Source organism: Myotis davidii, unplaced genomic scaffold, assembly GCF_000327345.1.
Source record: "Myotis davidii unplaced genomic scaffold, ASM32734v1 scaffold172, whole genome shotgun sequence".
Taxonomy (NCBI): Eukaryota; Metazoa; Chordata; class Mammalia; order Chiroptera; family Vespertilionidae; genus Myotis; species Myotis davidii.
The window spans coordinates 3,477,039-3,477,937 of NW_006284343.1; positions in this window are offsets into that span (position 1 = coordinate 3,477,039).

Consider the following 899-nt stretch of genomic DNA (forward strand, 5'->3'; position numbering starts at 1 on the left):
CGGGGGGGTGAGGGGGGGGAGATGGGGGGGCGCCCCACTTGGTCTTGCCACAAGGAACAGGCTTTGAAAGGAGTTAGACACATTAGAGAAAGTGCTGGGAGCGTGTTAAGGGCAGATGCTCTTAGAAGCCGGGAGCCAACAGGCAGGCCGAGGCTGCGGTGAGGAGGTGCCATGGCGAGGCCAGGCCAGAGGCGATTGTGGGAGGCACAGTGGGCAGGGCCTCCACTCCTCTCCCCCCACCCCCGCCCCTGCCCTCCCCCATGGTGGGCCATCTGTGGGGGACGAACCCGGGGCCACCTCTCTGGACTGGCACCATCTGGGTGGCCAGGAGGTGAGCCAGGGAATGCCCGGGGAGCAGCCAAGTGCTGGAATCACTGTGCCCAGGCCTGCCCTTCCCTATGAGGGGGTGCGAAGTGGGGAGAGGCAAGAAGCTAGGAGGCTGGGGAGCTCTGGAGCTCCCTCCAGGGCGTGAGGCCTGAGAACAAGGGTGGGGGTGTTGGGGAGCGAGAGCAGCAAGGGCCTGTGCCTCCCCCACAGTCCCCTTCCTCTTCTGCCCCCTGGGTTTAGGTGACCAGGAGACCCTGGGAATGGCTGAGTCGCAAGATAAAAGGAGCCCGAGTCCCTGAGTCACTGTGCGGAGGAAAGCCCAGGACCCATCAGGAACGCCGCGCTGGAGTGTTAACTCAGTAAGCAATCCGTTTCCGAGGCGTCGGGACCATACTACACTCGGGGGTCTGCGTGTTACTGCTTCTCAGCCTCCCCTTTGTAACCCCCCCCCCGACCCCCCCACTTGGCCGTCAACTTGAACCAAGTTGCACAAGGGGCTGACTGGTCCGGGCCGAGGCCTGTATTTCACTCCCTGCCGGCTCCCGCCCTGCCTGGTTCACACAGCCCCCTGG